The sequence below is a fragment of the Sapajus apella genome, unplaced genomic scaffold, assembly GCF_009761245.1.
Source record: "Sapajus apella isolate SASKATOON/1434 unplaced genomic scaffold, GSC_monkey_1.0 scaffold36, whole genome shotgun sequence".
NCBI classification, from domain to species: Eukaryota; Metazoa; Chordata; class Mammalia; order Primates; family Cebidae; genus Sapajus; species Sapajus apella.
This window is the reverse complement of record NW_022436976.1, coordinates 28,232,043-28,252,920: the sequence shown is the minus strand read 5'-3', so window position 1 is coordinate 28,252,920 and position 20,878 is coordinate 28,232,043. Positions and strand designations below refer to the sequence as shown.

Below are 20,878 nucleotides of genomic sequence, written 5' to 3'. Positions count from 1 at the left end.
TTGGTGTGTGTATCAAAACCAAGGCAGATCGGCAGGTGGGGGTAACATGGGAGGCAGGGTTGATAAAGATAGGATGCTGGGACTTAGACAAGGGCCAGGGTATGAAGATCTTCAAATTCCATATTAGGGAGCATGGATCAACCTCAATTTTGGACGGGAGGTAGAAATGTAAGGGGGCATTAAATGTCGTTAGCAAGGCGAGTGCTTACAAATTAGTAGTAGGCGTCAGAGTCATCTTAAGGTAGTAACAACAAAGAGTGGAACATCTTTGTGTTATGGAGGTGTCCTCATATATAATTGATAAAGATAAAAACTTGCAAGGAAACCAGTCTTCAACAGTAGGGAAATGACTAAACGAATTACACTGGGTCTACTTAATAATGGAGAATTTACTCAATGGAATATTATTCAATAATTTACAATTATTGTTACTGAGGGTATTTGGCAGCATAGAGAAACACTTTTGGCATGGGTAAAACAAACTAGGCTTTATATTTGTATGTATAATCGGATACTAGTCATATAAAATGAAATATAAAAATGTATAATGTAAAAACAAAAAAAAATACACCCAAATGAGGGATGATGGTCATATTTTGTCTTTTTCTTAATTGCTAAACTCCATGGAATATGTTTAGATTAGCTTTAACATTAAAATTCATAAATATATAAATAAAAAGGTACTTACAAAACTGTCGCATTTTGTTTTGATTAATAAAATAATAAATGATGTGTAATAACTTTATTAGAGTTAAATGAGGAGATAAAATCAGTGGTTTTTTTTTTTTTTTTTCATTTTATAAAGTATACCTTTTCAGCAGTTCTGGGTGAGGAGTGTCAGATGATATGGCTGAGATATGTTGAGAATAATGTCCTTTGCAATGTTGTGTAATAAGTCTCTGCTCTTCCCCAGACCCCAACGTACAAACCATCCTTCTCCCAGTGTCTTTGTCTTAGATCTAGCACAAATGAGCACATCATCATAACTCAGCTTAGGTTTTAACCTCATCTCAACAATCTGTATTGCTGGAGGGAAAGGTCTAATGCTCAGGGTAATCACCTATTTCTTAATCCATGGGAATCAAAGACACAGTTCATGTTTCTGAGGAGTCTGCCTAATAAGCTGGACTTCAGAAGACACCAAAGCAATGAGGGAAGGGGTCTGAGGAATATGTAGTTCACCAAATGGCAAAAGCAGGAAAGGGCATTCTAGATAAAATAAATGGTGTGGAAAGGGTTAGGTCTTTTCTTGTAACAGTCATAGGTAATCCAGCATGGCTGGAAACAAATATAAGGATGTGAATGTGGTGGTGTGTGTGTGTGTGTGTGTGTGTGCGCGCGCACGCGCGCATGTGTGTGTGTGTTGGAAGAAGGTGGGAATGGAAAGAGAGGATTCTACAGACAAGGCCAGGAACTTAAAAAAATTTTAGTAAAGAACTTTAAAGTCGCCAATAATAAACTTTTCCAGTTCCAGTAGGCAAAGGAGAGCCACTGAAAAGTTTTAAGCAGAGGAATAGCCTTTTCATATTTGTAATTGAGCAGGATACTCTGAGGGCAGTGTGAAGGAGGGTTTGGAAGGAGTGAGACTAGAGTTTGAGCACTTAAGAAGCTTTTGAGAAAACCATGTGACCAGGAACTAAGGCAAAGGCAGCAGGTATGCCCTCTTTCATTAAATGAATACTTACTGAGCATGCGCTGTGTATTGTGCTCAGCACTCAGCTTTCCCTGTGAAAAGGGTTACAGACAAGGTCCCTGACCTCAGGGTGCTTACATTCTAATGTACTGGACAGGGAAGAACATGTTTGAGTCTGTTTCAAAGACGGAATGAACAAATACTCTAGATACTCCCTTCAGTGCTGAAAAGACAAACCAAACCACAAAAATCACATTAGATAGGTCATCTTTCTAAAACTTGTCATATTCATCCTTCTAATTGCAGATAAAAGACAGGTCCCCAAAATACTTGGAATAGTCAGGCTTTAGAGGCATGGACTTTCTTCTTGGCATGTGAAGTTGGAAGTTCTCGGTTTGAGTGGTCCCATCAAAGGCCACAGTGTGCAGAAGCATGGTGAAAGAGGAAGCAGAGGCTGTGGGCAGAAGATGATGAGTGCAGAAGCAGGTCCCGTGTATTACAGGCTTTGCTCTGTGTGTCATTTGCTATGTGACTTAATGCGAGTTATTCATCACTTGGGGACTCAGATTCCTCATCTGTCAAACAGGAAGCTGAAATAGATTATCTCTGAGATTGCTTAGATTTCTAAAATATTCTGATTCATTTTTTTATTACAATTTCCAGTTGAGGGATATGTTTCCAGTGAGGTGGTGCACTCCAATTAATATTTTATATCTAAATGTATTATATTAACTTATGTTTCTGTAATCATTTATACTTTACCAAATATTTTCACATGTATGTTACCTCTTACTCTTCACAATCACTTCTAATTTCCTTCTTATTACAGGTAAAGGAATTCAGGCTAAATGAATGAGGGGGGTGACTCAAGAAACCAAGCCCACATAGCTAACAAGTGGCAAAGGGAGCCTTCAGTTAGATTTTCTGCTTCAAATCAGGCCCTCTAGCCACTTCAAAAAGCTTATTGCACTCCCTTGAGAGCCCATTCCCTTGTTCTAATCAATCCATGTTTAGGATGTAACAACTCAAATAGGGTATTAGATAAGTTAAATGGGTTCAGCACTAAGAACTCACTAAAAGAGAAGAATGGCTGCATTTTATTGAACCTAATTTGTGAGCCATCTGGGAGCATTACCTTCAATGGGACACCCAGAACTAGTGTCCCCAGCTAAGACACTGATAAATAAAGACACGAGCATTAAAGTAACATTAGAGCCACGGAGAGGTAAAGAATATAGGGGCATGCAAGCTCAGGAGACTCTTTTTATTTTTCCTGAATGCACTTACAGAAAGAGACATGATTGGCTTAAATGAAGGCTGCCGTTAGATAAAATTCCTATAGAAATGTCCCTTGGAAGAATCATCTTGCAGCAAATTGGACACTCCCACAGTGTCTGGTGTCTGAGTAACTTAATACTGGTGACTGCATTCAAACTCACTCCTGGCATTAGTGAGTTAATTAGTGTCATAATTTCCTCATCCTTAAAACATAATAATTTCCTCTAAGGACAAAGTGAGCAAACTGAGGCCTAGGAGTAGAGGTGGGATGGGTGGGGTGGGGTTAGCTCATTGCAGGGGAGCCAGCCAGCAGAGATTTCTGTTTCATACAGGCAGAGATTTCTTCTTCTCCACCTCACTCCCTTTCCAACTTCTGTTTTTTTTTTTTTTTTTTTTTTTGAGTCTTCCTCTGATGCCAGGCTGGAGTGCAGTGGCACGATCTCGGCTCACTGCTACCTCCGATTCCCTGGTTCAAGCTATTCTCCAGCCTCAGCCTCCCAAATGGCTGACATTATAGGCATGTGCCACCATGCACAGCTAATTTTTGTATTTTTAGTAGAGAAAGGGTTTAGCCATGTTGGCCAGGGTGGTCTCCATCTCCTGACCTAATGATCCACCTGCCTTGGCCTCCCAAAGTGATGGGATTACAGGCATGAGCCACTGCGCTCAGCCTGCTCTTATATTCTTATCCCTGATTTAGGCTAAGTTCCTGGCTTCTCCATGGATAAATCTCAATGTTCCCTGGTAAAACTCTCTTCCAGTTCCTTCTTTCTATGATTCAGTACTCCCAGCATAATCTCTGAATAATACTTGTTTCAGGCTTATTTGTCTATGATCTGTCCAGAACAGATACTCTGCAAGTCTGGTTGTTGGTATTCAAATCTTTTCCTTTCCCCTCTTATTATCTATCCTCTCATCCTGTATCCTTCTCTTTCTCCTTCCTTCCAAGAAGTACTTGAGCACTTAGAGAGAGCACCTATTCAATTACAGGCTCCGAGACTTAGGGAAATTGTGAGCAGATCACAAATGTCAACCACACGGGTCTGAGTCCTAGTTCAACAATTCACCAGCTGTGTGACTATAAACAAACTGCTTCGCCTCTCTGATCTTCTGCTTCATTAGTTATAAATGCAGATAACAATAGCTTTCTCACATGTCCAGGATCTGATTTATCATCATTAGCATATGGAAGGGATTTTTTTTTAAAGTTCTCAGAGCTAGGTGCTAGAAATAAAGATGCAAAACAAACAAAAAACAACCGAAAAACATGTCTCAGCACCATAGGAAAATGTAAAGATTGAGAGAAAAATGCAAACAGACAAATATAATTATGCCATGCTAAGTGATTTAATAAAGAATCTCCTGTTCCCCAAAGGATACAGACATTCCATACAGCAGGATTGCTGGTATTCTTTATCTATTGGAAGCTGACTCCTAGCCCTTAGGTGCCTACTCTGATGTTGCTTGTCCCAAGCAGTAGGGAGCCTGTGTTGACCAGATGCCCTGGAGCACCTCATTACACACCTGGCACCAGTCTGCAATAAAAAGATCCACTTCCCCAGGTCTTCCCTCTACTCTACCTCTTTGCTCAGCCTTCTTGATCTGAGTTTATTATATATCCCCTCCCTCCCTTGAGCCCCGATCTTCTCTCTTATCAACCCTAGGTGTCTCTTGGATCAAATTCATTTTCTCCCCAACACTAAAAATAAAAATCCTCATGTTACAACTCCATCTGTTGCCTGGAGATAACATCCGGCTCTTCACACACAGACAGAGCTTCTCCAGCTGTGCCAATTTAATCCTGTTCTGTTGCTCCCTTCATTTTGAACAGGATACCTTTGGCAGGTGAGGTGTTATGAACATCAGCGTGTTAAATCTTTAGTAGAGAATAATTCTCCTGGGCATTTTTTTTTGTTGTTCCATTCCATTTTGTCCCAGATGCTGTTATAATGTTTGCTGATATCTCTAGACTTTCTCCACGAGTTCCTTGGCAATTCATTAGGACCTGTGCCCCTCGCACAAATATTACTTGAGCACCTACCATGTGCTAGATGCTGGACTACAGTACTTGTTTGATACTTATAAGATAGGCGGGATGTGTGTTTGGGGAGGACAGTGGGGGACAACCCAGCAATTTCTTCAAATTTTGCGGTTGTTCATGTATAAATGTGTACAGGGGAGCAGAGGAAGGCTTGGTCGTCAATGTGGATTTCAGCTGTCACCTTTTATCCTCCACATCTTTGTCTGGGGCCATATACCTGCCAATTATGGAGAAGTTTTCTAGCCAGGTTTGTCCACTCACAATTGGTTGCCTATGCTGCACTTTAAGAATAAGATATTCCTAGAGTTACCTCTTCACCTTGCATGGATATACCCTCTGCTTGAGAGGTCAGGGGCTCTTGTCTTTGAATTGATAGTTATATAATTCACTCATAACAATTTCATTTGTATATACTTAATTCTATCACTTGGCTGTGTTCCTTTTTAAAAGGCTCTTACTTGGAGCTCTTAGTTCCTTATTTGTAGTCAGATTTATAATAGATTGTTCTGTCCTATCTATTTTTGCACTTGCTTTTATGTTAGTTTTTAGCTGGTTTAAACAAGAGAATGTTTAGTTATTATTTCATATTTCAGTGTTTTCCCATTTTTGGTCAGTTTTGTGATATTTTTGATATATAAGTACTTTTGATGTATACTCTTATTTTAAAAGGAACCACTCTATATTCAATTTCTTCAACTTATTCAAGAAACAATTTAGGCAAAAATTTACTATGGTAGATCCTGAATAACATACAACTTTAGGTTATTACTACTTCAAGATATTTATTTTTATTAAAAAATAAGTGTCCTGATTTGCCACTCCATTATGAAGTCTTAAGCTCACACTCGGTCACAATTGGAACTTCCTAACCCAGGCTTGAGCTAATCCGAGATTGGGTAGATGGATTCAACTTTGAAGGACCTCAAACATCTAGTACTGCTCAGGTTTCAGTGGACTCAGAGAAGGTCTGAAAATACGCTGGTCAATGATTAGTGTGCCCGTTTCTCAACTGAGGAAACTGAGGCCGTTAGAAGCTAAATAAACAAGTGTAGTCAGCACTGCACTTCTGATTCTAAATTCTGTGATTCCCTCTCTTCCCTCTATATCACCTTGTGCCTTGCCAGCATTCAGAATCAAGGTATTATCTTCAAAAGGCACAGAAAGGATGAAGAGGAAACAAGTCTGGGGAAATGGAATGGTCAGAAGAGCCTCTCTAGCATAGTACTATTTATGGGATTAATTTTACAAGGATCCTGATTCTGAAGTTCAAAAATGGTGAGAAACTGGACAGAACAAACTGGAATGGGTGAGGTCTGTGGCAGTGAGAGGCGGTGAGAGGCTTTAGGGCTAACTGGGGCACAAGTTCAGGGCTGAGAGGGGCACAAGTCCAAAAGATAAAGTAGGATATATTTTGGATTACAAGGTTAATTTCTGTTTTGCTGTATTACAGAATAGGGAATTGTAGTGGGGAGCTAGAAAACAAATGGGCTGCCTTATGAATTAGGAAATTCCCTGTTACAAAAAGCTCATGCCTGTCTGAATCAGTCAGAGTTCAACCAGAGAAGGAGAAACAACCTCTAGTAGATAATGTGTATGTGCAAGGACATATGTGTGTATGCATATATATATATATACACACACACATACATACACACATGTACATACACACATACGTAATCTCTTAGTGGTTGGTTCTGCTCCACTAATGAATACATTATATGTAACATATATATACATATTTTTATAACTATATATGCATCATTTATTTACTAGAGCGATTCGGCCTTATGCAATTGTGGGAGCTGGTTAAGCAGTCTGTAAGTCTGTTGTCTCACATCTGATGTTGGAGCTTGAAGTCTGCTGGGCAGGCCATTAGGAAGGGAAGATGGATTAAGGGGGGGAAATTGAGAGCAGCCCAGAATCTGGAAGCATGAGCTGAAATCCTGTGACAATAAATGAGAACTCTGGCTTTTACTGCTTCCCAGCTGGATGATGTGGGTGACCTGTAGAAGCCAGAGTCCTTTGTCAAAGAGCTAAGCACACACATCTGGACATGGCCATGGAGAAGCTGAAGGAGAATCCAGGGAGGGGGAAAGCAGCTGCAGGCGCATATGCTGCTTCATGCCTGCAAGGTTCCTCTCGGTCCACAGATGAGCAACAGCATGCAAGCTACAGGATGGCTGCCACCTCCCTTCTCCCCTCGTGTATCCCCCAAGTCTCCCTGTGGCCCACCTAACTGAAAGCATGCCAAGAAACCAGATTCTCAGTAATGTAATTCAATCTAGTCACATTGGTATATTACAAAGCTACCATGCTATCCAGGAAGGAACATTGAAGCTGGGAGAGGGCTGACTGAGATGCTTTCTGGAAGCCCAGAGAAAGCTTAAAAACCTGGCAGGACTTCTGACTGTTTAGCGCTGAGGTCATTCTCCAGCCAGGGAGGGCTCCCTGTGCACCCAGGGATTTAGCTGCTGTCTTTGTCTCTGTCCCAAGGAATTTTCATTTTATAAGACCAGCTATAGAGTAGGAAAGAGGCTCCTCAGCTTCGGTCTTCCTTGTTGTCAAAAGATCAACATATCTGCCCTTTGCATTTTAAGAATTTACAAGAATATGTGTTTATTATTATGAGCAGTAATAACTGCTAACATTATAAATTGAGACCATATAATGTTCCAGACCCTTTCATATGCATTATTTTAAGCCTTACAGCAATCACCTATGGAAAGTATTATTACTACCTTCATTTTCCTGATATGAAACTGAAGTTTAAAGAGATTGATTTGGTTAACGTCAGACAGCTGTTATGTCTTGGGGCAGAGATTTGAATCTAAGACATTCAGCTTTGAAAAGCCACGTCATCACTGCCACCAAAAATAACAGGTAAGAAAGGGGAAATTACCACCTGGTTAAGAGACCTCTCAAAGTTTTTACAGTTGAGGCCTGAGTATCTAGAATCTCCTACTTTCTTTCAAGTTGAAAATGTACAATTCTATGAGAAGGAAGAAGGAAAGTAGAAGGGAAAGTAGGGGAAATCAGAGAAAATAAAAACAAACAGGCATATAGGAGGCACTAAAGGGAAGAATTGAAGAAGGGGTAGAAAAGAAAAAATAGCAAGAAAACATTTTCCTGTCTTATTACCTACATGGGAAAGGCATACTGTCTCACCTCTAAGGGCTGCAGATGAACATAAAGATGGACAAATCAAAACAATATGATAAATGAATAACCAATAGCTCAGTTATGCTGAAGACTTTCAAGTAATTTTAAAAGGTAATGGTGAAACAAAACAAAACAAAAACACCTCAAAAGAACACGAAGGAATGGGGATAGTTGCTTTAGCAACTATTCAGAATGCATTCTGAGCCTTCTCAGGACAGGTCCCTGGGCTGCTACAAGGGTGGCTAATGAGGACAGGCAGGTAGTTTACCATGTTCAAGCCTAGGACACAACAATACCATGAAAGCCTTTGAAAATCATCGAGGGCATTTGGGTGTACAAAACTCTGGCTGCTGCTGGGCGTGGTGGCTAATGCCTGTAATTCCAACACTTTGGAAGGCTGAGGTGGGAGAATCACTTGAACCCAAGAGTTTGAGACCAGCCTGAGCCACATAGCAAGACCCCATCTCTACAAACAAATGAAAAAATTATCTGGGCATGGTGGTGCATGCCCCTAGTCTTAGCTACTTGGGAGGCTGAGGTAGGAGGATCTCTTAAGCCCAGGAGGTTGAGGCTGCAGTGAGCCAAGATCATGCCACTGCATTCCAGCATGGGTGACAGAACAAGGCCTCATCTCAAAACAAAACAAAACAAAACAACAAAACAAAACAGAACAGAAACCCCCAAATAGTCTGGTTGCTGAAGAAATATAACAGGCCAAGTGTGTGTCTCTTTAACCAATTGTGGCTCAGTGCTGCTGTATGCAGCTGGTCTACTGTGGAATGTCTGCCTTGAACCCTTCTCACCCAGAACAGACTGCTCATCATTTGAGGACCAGCTCAAATAACACTCTTTCTCAGAAAAGTTCCAAGCCTTGCTCTTCTGGGCTCATTTCTGTCTGCTCTATATGATTATTTTAACTTACTGAGCTTCTTATGGGAAGAGATTTTATTCTCCCCTTTTTGACATTTCCATTAATGACAGTACACGCACCTGGGGAACACTCTGAAGTGTGGAGTCACTGTACTGCTCCCTATTCTACATGCTTGCCACCTGGGCTACTGAAGTCTGGAAGTCCTCCTTGCAAAGGGCTCTCAGAGCTCTCTTTTCTTTAGCTCCACTGACACTGCCCTAGTTTACTTCATCATCTCTTTGCAGGAATAGATGAATAACTTTCAAACATCGCCTCCACTACCTTCAGCAATGCATCATTTTGTCAGTGATGCACCTTCAAATAAATGATGTGTTTCCATTTCAAAAGCATAGGATGTTTTCCAGTTGGAGAGGTGGTAACTCCTTGGGACTGCCTCTGGAGGTGAGCATCCAGGGGTCCCACCTTCTCCAAGAATAGGCTTCACTTACTTATTTTCTTTTTCCCCAAACCATGTAAATAGAGTCTCCCTAGAGAAGTCCTCAGGTCGACATTTGCTCTTCCTTCTTTAGTTTGCTGATTCACCAATCCTGACTGAACAAGCCGGGAGGATACTGCTGAGCCCCTTAACCTTGACCCAGGCAGGAACACGGAAACCACTGAGTTTCCTCCATGTTTAAGAATGAATACTTTTAAAATAGAATATACCAATAGGTGATAAGGATACCATACGCCCAGATGCTATTTCCATCCTTCAAAGCTCTTTTGGCACATTGACCTTCTTAACAATCACAGAAGATAGACATTGCTGCTCCTGCTTTATAAATCATCCAACAGAGGCTGGAAGGACTATGGTGACTTGGATAGGGCCTCATAGGGGCACAATGGCAGAGTACAGAATAAAACATTGAATTTCTGAGTCTAGGTAAGGCACATGTATGAGAAAGCTTTTATTCCATTGCTCTCAATGCTTACTGATTTTAAGCTTTTAAGTCATAACAAATCTATATATTCTCAACCTCTGTCTATAGGCAGAATGCATTAAAGAGATTTATTAGACAGGCAATCTAGAAAAGATGACTGTTTTCAGAAGCTACTGCTCCCTAGTCCTCCGTAGGTAGAAAACCTTAATTTGTCTTCCCAAATTCACTCTACCTTAGAGAATAGCTTTGTGGATGGTAAGGCAATAATAAAAGATCAAACTCGGTCCAGCATCAAATGATCAGCCTCTTCTCTCTATTGTGGTAAATTACAGGCTTTCCCCTAGGTCCGGCAGTTACTTACATGGTGAAGCTCATCTGAATAACCTGGGCAGCCTATGGTGGTGGTGGAGGTGGAGGCAAGTGTCCCCCTACCCTGACTCTGTTTCTCATTGAACTCTACTCATTAGAGGATGCTGGGGTACAAATCAGCTTAACATGTCAATAAGCCACCAAGGAAATGCAAAAATTGACAGCTGAGGAATCCCAGCTCCCAACCTCCTCCACTATAGAAACCCTCAGAAAAAAAGGTTTCTCAGCCTCCTCACCAGGTCACTTAAATGAACAGTGACATTTGAGTCCCTCAGAGTAATTAATTTCCTCTGTCTCCAATAGCTTCTCATATTTTTAATGAATTTTTACAAGTCTCAGATCCTCCAACCTCCCCGCTCCTTCTCCAGTCCCGTTGTTCCCCAAGGTCCCATAACAAATAGCTCCCACTTGTATTTGCCTTGCAAACTCACATAAACTGGAAATGATAAATACATTATCTGGGCTTTTAATGGACCATTGTTTAATTTTCTATGCTTGTCTGGCTGGGGAAGAGATGAATATTACCTTGTGGAGAATAAGATTTCTATTCCATTTAAGGGGGGGTTAGGGGTAATCTATGGCAGAAAAGCAACGCTCTGTTCATCCTAATAGGCAGCACTGCTAATTAAAAGTGTTGGAAGGGACATCCATCCACTAGTCTGTGATTCATTCAGCATTATCCCTGGTAAACAAGAAATAGATATTGGAATGAATGCTTCTAATTTGTCAAAAGAATAGGCATTTTCAATTGTGCCTTCCTGGCTCCTGTATGAAGTACATAATTCAGTGCTGCCATCATTTAAAAGTTTAGGACGTCAAAATAACAGTACTTTCCCCTTATGCTCGTAAATCTCCAGCTCTGTTTTCCATGTTTCTGCATTTATCTTACATATTGTTTGACTTTATTTTCCACAGTTGAGAGGTGTTTCTTCTGTTGGTAAATACATTGAAATGGGCAGCCGGGCGGAGGGGCACATTTAAGAAAGAGAGCTAACATAGTTCTGTTGAAAAGCAAGCCAACCTGAGATGATCTATTAGAAGAGGCTAAAACAGAGGCAGAAAAACCTAAGGATGCTAATGACATTTACCAGGTACTTAAAGAAAAGACAAAAGAGAATCAATATTCTCTTCCTCTAACCACAAACACAAATTCGACTAGAGAAAAGCAAACCAAAGCACCACTTCCAAAGTCTCCATGAACCCTCCGACGTGTTTCAAGCAGAAACACAAAATACAAAAGCTACCACTTTGAGAGAACCCAGAGATATTTGTAGGAAATTTTTCCAAAGAGAAAGATTTTTCTCGTACCAGCAATACCCAGCCAGACTCAAATATTTACCTTTGTGTTGTACAAAAGAGTTCTTCAATCATGGAGACTTAGAGCCAGGGCTCACCACCATGTCTTGCTGAGGGCTGAAAACAAACAAAACATGATATTAAAAAAAAAAGTAAACATTAATTATTGAATGGTCTTGTTTTTCTTCTCTATCAGTCAAGGAACATTTACTAACTTCCTACCATGCAACAGACACTGGGAATAGAGAGATGGATAAAATAAAAATATGACTGACAAAAAAGTCAAATACAAACCATTGTGCATGTTAGGCAAGAGTTAGTCACAGAATGCCTCTTAAAAGAGAGTCAGGATACTTGTGTGTGTTTGTTTCTGAGACACATACATATGCACATATATACATATCTACACAGACAACAAAGATGTTAAGAATTTTTAAAGAACTTCCCCACATTGTAACTTGTCTGACTTTCTAAAGGGCTTGGGCTCTTGCTCTGTGATCAGGAAAGAGGCAGGCACTGGAGAAAATGCTGAGTCTTAAAAGCAATCAGACCCTTTAATCTGTAATTCAGTTTCTAGATTCCTTCTCTTTCTTCTTCTTCTACTTTTTTAAATAGACAAGGTCCCACTCTGTTGCCCATGCTCAAGTGTGCAGTGCAGTGGTAGAATCATGGCTCACTGCAGCCTCAACCTCCTGGGCTCATGCAATCCTCCTGCCTCAGCCTCTCAAGTAGCTGAGACTACAGGTGTGTTACCATGCCTGGCTAATTTTTGCATTTTTTTCTGTAGAGACGGGATTTCGCCATGTTGCCCAGGCTGGCTGAATTCCTTCTTAAGGAAAAAATTATGAATGCAGACTGGTATTTATGCACAGGGATATTCATCATAGGGTTATTTGTAAGAAGGAAACACCCAATAGAGGAATAATAAAATGAATGTTGGTATTTCTGCATAGGAGAATAATATGTACATATAAAAATAATTTTGTAAATGTTCAAGATAAAGAAAATATATTTTGTATAATATAACAAAATTGTTGATAAAATTTAAGCTCATCTATGGGTTGGTCCTTAAAACTAACAGTGGTCATCTTTGTGTATGATTATAGATTATTTTCTCTTGCTTCCTTATGCTTTCTAAATTTTCTACAGAGATCATGCATTATTTTTCCAGACAGAAAATAAGCAAACAGAAGTTTCAGCTCCAATATCACAATTTCTGTACCATTTCTCTCAATTAGTTGGGGACTCTCTATTCCCCCAAAATACCTCCATTCTGAAGGTAACACTGCACTGGAATTATCCATTTTCATCTCTGTCTCCCTTGGTTGTGAGCTCCTCTGATGACATTTTTATGCCTTATTAAACTTTGCTTCCCATGAACCTATTCAGAGACTGGCACAATTGCCATTCCATCAATGTGTGTTGCCTAAGGGAGGAATGAGTGTATGAATGAATGAACAAAAGAATTAATTAATGAAATTCACCTGACTAAAATTATATTAAGAAAATTGTTCATTCAAAATAATCAGTGACAATAAAAAGTGATGTTCAATTTGGATTCATAAAAGATACAAGAAGATGGAAAACAGAGAGGTAGAAATTTTTCAGAGAAGTCAGTAAAACTGAAAAAAAAAAGAGCTTATGGTTAAAAATATACACACACACAAACTCAGTATAATAAAATATCACAGCCTAGTGATTTTCCAATGTACTCCAAGACCAAGAATCTGTTTAAGGCAGAAATATTTATCTAGTAAAAATATTCCATTATAACAACTCAGTTATTTTACAGATTTGGAGTTACATACACATAAACCTAGTAGGGGCTTGTTATCAGTTTTAATCAGAAATGGCTGACTCCCTGTTCAAGGGAATAAAAGTTACAGGATAGATTATTATAGTGTTTTTTTTAGAAATTCAACTTAGTCTACTCATAAAGCTAGTGATATATAGCCAGGATATTAATAAACAGTAACATTTTTCTGCAGATAGACCTGGTTTACATTCCATTTTTGTCCTTTAAGGGTTAGGTAATCTTAAGCAAGTTATTTAACCTCTCTAAGCCTCAGTTTTCTTATATGTAAAGGGGGATAATAAGTTCAACCTGATAGGGTTATTGTAGAAAACAAACAAACAAATGACAGAAAGCATGGAATTCAAAACAGGCTTCAAGTTCGTTTCTCTTTATGTAAAGACCAGGAGCTCTTAAACACACACCAATCTTCCTTTATATTACATGCTATAAAGTATACTAAGCACTATATACATATTTTCTCATTTAATCCTCATTATATTTGTTATTAGTGAAACTTCCTTTGCAAAAATCCTATCAGTGGGAAAATTATGGCAGTGGGGTTGATCTGACCTGGCCAACTCCCTTCTTGCCTTTAGTCTTCAAGCTGCCCTTAATTATTCCCGGATTTAAACCAAGGTAATCTGGGAGAAATTTAATTTATAGTTTAAATGATAATAGCCTTCCCAAAACCCAACCACCCCTGTAAAGCTAGTGAGAGACCAGAAGGCTAGGAGGATAGAGGAACCTGAATTTTGCTAAGGTGTAGACAAATGCTTGCCAGCCATTATTTCAAAGTTCACAAGATATGCAACTTCCCTAATTACTCCTGCACATAACATCACTGTTACAGAATCTAAGATTGGCCTTTTGAAATATCTTTCCAGATTTTTTGCATGTCTGATGACTGATGGCTCCACTTGGAACCAGCGACCATGCCTGTGACCTCACCTGTGACCAGCAGTGCAGAAGGACTATTTCTCACACCCATATGATTGTACCCCCAATCCATCAGCAGCAAGCACCCATTGCTCTAGCCACTCCCACTCCTTTCCCCAAACTACCTTTGAAAAATCTTGCTCCAAAATGCTCTAGGAGGCTGATTTGCCTAATAGTAAAATCTCAGTATTGCGTTAGCTGGCTCTATGTGTAAAACACTCTCTATTGCAATTCCCCTGCCTTGATAAATTGGCTCCGTCTAGGCAGCAAGCAAAAATGTAACCACTATGTGGTTCCATTAGGAGGTCCTGCTTTCTACTTTATAATGCTTCTGACTTCTGTAAAATTGGTAGAAATGTCCCCTCTAATTTCTTACTTTAGTTATTTAATTCTTCTCTCATTTTTTCTCCACCTAGCTAAAGATTTGTAAATTTTGTTGATCTTTTTAAAGAACCAACTTGGTTTCATTTATTTTCTCTGTTGCTTTTCCATTCTTGATTTTGTTTATCTTATGTTTACACTTTAAATAAGAGAAAATTGATGCTCAATATCTGAGTCAAGATTAAAACTCAGAATGTCTGGTTCCAAAGCCTAATCTCATTAACTGTTATGAAAAGAAGGCACTGAATCTGGGTTTGGACACAGTTCACAATTTTACCTTGTTGCATTATATTATTTGGAATTCAACAGCTTGAATTCTATTCCTTCTTAAGTCATACTTAAATGCCTCCTAATTTCTTATTAAATATTTCAAGCATGAACCTGAATATAGACATAATTATAACAAACACCTATGTACTGATACCAGCGTGGTCAGATATTATTGTTCTATGTGCTTCAGATCTTTTCTTTTTTTATAATAAAATATTGTAGATATAAACAAAGACTCCCATGAATTCCTTCCCAATTCTTCAAAGATAACAACTCTCCTAAATTTTCATACATATTTTTCTGTTTCTAATACATATTTGTATTCATAAACAATATATACTACTGATTTGCATGTTTTAAAACTTTGTTTAGATGGTATCCTAACTGTAGGCATCCACTTAAAGCCATTTTTCCCAATATTATATTTTCAAGATTTTGTCCATTAGATAAATTTTTTTTAACATGTAGATAGTATTTTATCATGTGTTTATATTTTGGCCTGATGATCCATATTTGATGGCTATTTGGCCAGTTCCCAAATTGTGCTAACATAAATAATTGCTTCAGTGGACAATGTATACGCCTTAGGTACCTATGTGTGAGATTTATCTGTGGACTTGCTGTGCCACAGAGTACATGCATCTTCAAAATTATTAGATGTTGCATTATTAGACTTTTTGTTTGAGATGGAGTCCCACTCTGCAGCCCAGGCTGGCATGTAGTGAGACTATCTCTGCTCACTGCAAGCTCTACCTCCCTGGTTCAAGCAATTCTCCTGCCTCAGCCTCCCCAGTAGCTGGGATTATAGGAGTCCACAACCACACCCAGCTAATTTTTCTATTTTTAGTAGAGACAGGGTTTTGCCATGTTGGCCAGGCTCGTCTCAAACTCCTGACCTCAAATGATCTACCTTCCTCGGTCTCCCAATGTGCGGGGATTACAGGCATGAGCCACCATTCCTGGCCTATTAGATGTTGCCCTATAAAGTGACAGCAGCATTTATACCACTCCAGCATTAGTTCACATCAATACCAGCATTTGGTATTGTCAGATCAGATTTAAACATTTTTCCAACTTGATAGATATATCTTATTGTGCTTTAGCATGTATTTCTCTACATGCTAAAATACAATAGTGAAATAGAACATTCTTTTGTAGTTTATTTAATCGGCCATTTAGGTTTTCCCTTCAGTGATTTGCTTTTTCATATGTTCTCAGATGTTCATTTTTCTATTGGGTTGCTACAGAAGGGAGATGACACACACCAAAAAATAATAAATAAATAATAAAGAGAGAAAGAATACAACACCTAGTATATCAGATGGTCATATATGCCATGGTAAGACTGGAAGCAGAGAAGGGAAATAAAGAGTGCTGAGGATAAGAGTTCAATTTTAAATGGGTAGTTAGGGGAATGTCACCAGAAGTTGACATTTAGCAAAGTCCTAAAATAGGTGTAGGCACAAGTCATAGAAAGAGGGACCCTAAGTAGAGGAAAGGGCAAAATGGTAAAATGATAATATTTGACAAAGATACGTGATGGTACATAGGGGCTTGTTATAATTATGTACTAAATTCTGTACTAAATTTGTTTGCTTTCAATACTAACTTTTATGTGGGTATATATGTTGAAAATATTTTTCCTAGTGTAAAGCTTTTGTTTAAAATGATATATTAAACTTTTAAAAATTTTAGCGTAATGAATATATTAGTATTTCCCTTTAAGGTAGGTGCTTCTTTTTGGTTTTACTTAATAAATTCTTTCCTACATCTGGGTCATAAAAACCTATATATAGACCTATAGTTACTTCTAATATTTCTTAAGTTATGATTTGATATTATTTATATAAGATCAGGATTAAATAATTTTTCTGTATAGCTATGCTTTGTCCTGGTACCATTTATTTCTCATTCCATCATTTCTATATTGAAATAATGTATCTGTCATAACAAAGTTTCTAATATGCACAGCCTGTTTTGGGGCTCTACATTTTTTTCCACTAGACTAGTTTTCTATTTCTGTACAAATATTCATACTATCTTAATTACTATAATTTTATCCCAAATTTTCATAGCCAATAAGGCATATCTATCCATTCATCAACCAACTATCCACATATCCATCCATCCATCCAAACTGTCCATCCATCCATCTATCCAGCCAGTCATCATACATACAACCCATCCGTCTATTCGTTCTCCATCCTACATACTTCATCATCCATCATCCATCCATCCTACCATCTATCCTCCACCCTTCATCCTTCATCATCAATCACCCAACCATGCATCCTTCATCATTCATTCATCCATCCACCCATCCATCCTTTCATCTACCCATACATCCTTATTCATTCATAAATAGTTTTTGAGCATCTAATTGTACCAAACACCGGTTTGAACACTGGGGATTTAATAACAAACTAGACTTATATTTCTACCCTTAAGGAACTTGCATTCCAGGGGACAGAGAGAGAGCCAATAAACAAATAAATAATTAAATATAGTGTATGTCAGATGACAATAAGTGCCATGGAGAAACATGAAGCAGGGAAAGGGGATCTGGTACATGTTAGTGGCAGAAATAATACACAAACTACAAATCCAGTGGGACAAAAAGTGATTTCTTTTAAATACATACTAGAAATTTCGAGTTTAGAGAAAAATCTAAAATGCTCATGTTTGGGATCTAGCATTGCTTAACAACTTTTGGTGAAGAACCTCTACCTCTAATGAGGTAAAAAATTTAACCGGTTCTTTCCAGGCTGTGGCTGCATTAGAAAGTCTATTTTCAATGGTCTGAATGTTTGTGACTCTCCACCCCTGCTAAATTCATATACTGAAATTGTAACCCCCAATATGATCGTCTTAGGAGGTGGGGCCTTTAGGAGGTGATTAGGTCATGAGGGTGGAGCCACCATGAATGGAATTAGTGCCCTTATACAAGGTACCCGAGAGAGTTCTCTCACTCTTTTTCTGCTGTGTGAGGATAAAAGAAGTTGGCTGTTGGCAGCCCAGAAGAGGGCCCTCACCGGAACCCAACCATGGTGCCACCCTGGTCTCAGACTTCCAGCCTCCAGAAATGTGAGAGATAAGTATTGTTTTTTAAGCCATGATATTCTGTTACCCAAGACACTATTTTAGTCACCTCAAATGAGAGGTCTGAGTACACACACTTTCTATTAGGTTGGTGCATAAGCAATTGTGCTTTTTTTTTTCTTTTTTTTTGTGCTCACATGGGAAGCACATATACTAAAACAGTAATTATGCTTTTTGCCATTATGTTGAATGGCAAAAACCACATTAATGGCAAAAACCACAATTACTTTTGCACTAATATAATATTTGGTCTTTTATTGTGGTCTTACACATGGCATAGGTCTTGGACCAGAATGTGACTGCAGTTTGTTAGCTGAGAGGGTCTGGAAGCCTAGAAAAGTTTCTACCTTTAGATCTTGGGATAAGCCTAAAATTCTCAAACACAGCTCCCAGAAAAGCCACAGAAATAAGCTGTTCATAGATACTACAGAGTAATATGTTTGCCTTCCAATCACAGGGTAAAAGACAATAGGTAGTTGCTTTTCATTTGTTTGTTTTACCCCCGTTTTCACATCTTCATTGATTATGATTACTACCTTATATGAAAATTTAGTATATTTTCTTAATAGCATGTGAGCTCTGTGTGATTCCGGACAAGTTATTTCCCCTTTCTAAAGTTGAGTTTCCTCCTTTAAAATGGGAGAATATATAATTACACTTGTTGCAACATTAAGCACTATTTTGAGAGACCTTAGCATAGTGACTAGTGTGTGATAGGCATGGAATGAATGGCAGGCCTTGTAATTAGCCTTATTATACAAACAATTATATGTATTTGCAAAAGATCTCCAAGACATCTCCATGCTCTGGCACCTGACTGGGTTTACAACCCCAGCACTTCTGAGGCCTGGTCCTGTCTGAGCCATATAGCGGGTGAGTGTATGAATTAAGACCACAAGTCTCAATTCTGGCCCTACCACTTAAAGATCATCAACACATGAGGACTACCTGTGTCCCAGTGAAAGGCACCATATATGTAAGCAGCATCATGTTAGGGTTACCTGATCTGCACATCCCCAAAAACTCTACACTGTTGGATGAGGGTAGCAGAGGCAGCATGTACACAAATTATATCTAGTATTCCAATTTGCATATATCCAATCATAGCAAAAGTGTGAGCAGTAAAACCCCTAGGGGAACCAGTCACAGTATGGGAGTTCCCCACTGAAGAGTGTGAGAATCCTAAGCTTTCTTAGCTCCCACTGCAGGGACCCACTGACCTTCCTCCTTTCTAATGTTCCAGCCAGTGGCCAGCAAGATATATGGAACTTGATTTGACAAGAACCCTCATGTTGCATCTAATCTGCAGTGACAGTTTAGCAGCAGACAGTTCAGTGAGAGCATTCATATCTGCAAGGCAACTAGCAGACAAGTAGAGGCATCTAGAAGTTAGTCTGACATCTAGATGAAGTTATTCTAACTTCAGAACTTTAGAATACGGAGACCTTTTACCTCTACTCCAAATGAATACATTCATGTTATAGTGCACATTAATAAGAAAGGAAATTTAATCAAAAGAAGCTCAAAACTTTAATGTTAGATCCTTCTTTGCTATGTTGAATCACTCTAGAATAAATATGAATAATTGAAAAAAATTTGTCTCTGGCTGGATTCTTCTGATTATATAAAAGACAGCAGATGGATGTAATATAGTTCATAAATCTTGGACCCCTAGTAGCTATGACAAATTGATTCACCTATTCATTTATCGAGTCATCCATCGATCCTTCCTTTTCTTCAACAGATGTTTACTGAGCCCCTCTTACATTCCAGACACAGTTCTAGACCCTGGTGATGTACTGGTGCTCACGGTCAAATGAGTATAGACAAGTAAACAATGACAAGGATAGACATAAGTACTGGCAGTTATGAGAACACACATGGGACCACACTGGAGGGAAGTCCACGTACACCAAACACAACTTTGGTATCATTGCCCTATTTGTTTCAGTGACTGTGTTTTCCAGCACCTCTTCTACCACTGCTCCTATGCCCTGCACTGTTCCAGTGTCGATTGCTTTTGTATTGATTTCCCTATATTACTCTTTGCAATCTTTTTTCTTTTTTTTTTTTTTAAGACAGAATTTTGTTCTGTCATCAAGGCTGGAGTACAATGGCATGATATCAGCTCACTGCAACCACCTCCTCTTAGGTTCAAACAATTCTCATGCCTCAGCCTCTGAGTAGCTGGGATTACAGGCATGTGTCACCAACACCCAGCTATTTTTTTTATTTTATTTTTTAGTAGAGATGAGGTTTTGCAATGTTGGCTAGGCTGGTCTCAAACTCCTGTCCCCAAGCAGATAACCTCTGCCTTCCAAAGTGCTGGGATTACAGGTGTGTGCCACTGCACCCAGCCTCTTTGCTTTGCTCTTAATCTTGATGGATTATGGATATCTCAGCTGTGACTTCCAATGCTTCTATGCACAGTTTCCCCCATTCTCTGGAAATTCTCATTTTTGGCACCTTATTTCTGTTCCCTGGGAACCCCAGTCCTACCCCTTTAAGCCATATGAAACAGCCTATCTGTGGATCAAAGTCCAGGGAGACTCCTGGGCAAAAATTCTTTTGCCCCATGACCCAACATCTTTGGTCATGCCTCCTGGAGGCACAAGTCCCCAGCACAGGGCCGCCTGCCACATGAATCTGATGGCTGAAATTAAGGGCAGCAGGGCAGAAAGCGAATCTGCTGACACCACAGTTAGACAAGCTTGAACCAAGATTGTAAAACACCCCTGGGAGAGCACACCAGTAAATTGTCCTACTAATTAGTTTATTATTTCATTTGAGAGATCAAATACATAAATAAAATTAATAAACCCTGCAGAAT

The 20,878-nt window shown here is 39.1% G+C and overlaps 1 protein-coding gene across 1 annotated transcript in view; it reads right to left on the bottom strand.

Moving 5' to 3' along the window:
* DAB1 (DAB adaptor protein 1) overlaps nucleotides 1-20,878 on the bottom strand; it is a 1,264,232-nt gene that overhangs the window by 656,062 nt on the left and 587,292 nt on the right. The window contains exon 3 of the mRNA XM_032297127.1: nucleotides 11,611-11,684. The gene's annotated coding sequence lies outside the window, so the exon portion shown is untranslated. The remainder of the gene's footprint in view (nucleotides 1-11,610; nucleotides 11,685-20,878) is intronic.